This window comes from Phalaenopsis equestris, unplaced genomic scaffold (assembly GCF_001263595.1).
Source record: "Phalaenopsis equestris unplaced genomic scaffold, ASM126359v1 Scaffold199423, whole genome shotgun sequence".
Lineage (NCBI taxonomy): Eukaryota > Viridiplantae > Streptophyta > Magnoliopsida > Asparagales > Orchidaceae > Phalaenopsis > Phalaenopsis equestris.
In genome coordinates, this window is record NW_018219298.1 from 59,667 (window position 1) to 60,004 (window position 338).

Consider the following 338-nt stretch of genomic DNA (forward strand, 5'->3'; position numbering starts at 1 on the left):
GTTATGTCATTTCTAAGTTTAGCAGTTTTGGATGGAGGGAAATATTTGGATAGAAATTTCTGTGAAAGTTCTCCCCAAGTTCTAATAGATCGTGGTGCTAACAAATTTAACCACATCTTAGCCTTATCTCTAAGTGAAAAAGAAAAAAGTCTAAGTCTAACAACAACGTTTGAAACTCTGTCATATTTAAAGTTAGCATATAGTTCTAAAAAAACTAGCAAGGTGTAAATTAGGATCTTCATTTGGTGTACCTTCGAATTGATTGTTTTGTACCATTTGGATAATAGCAGGTTTAAGCTCAAATGAATTAGCAGCTACATCAAGATTTTGGATAGATA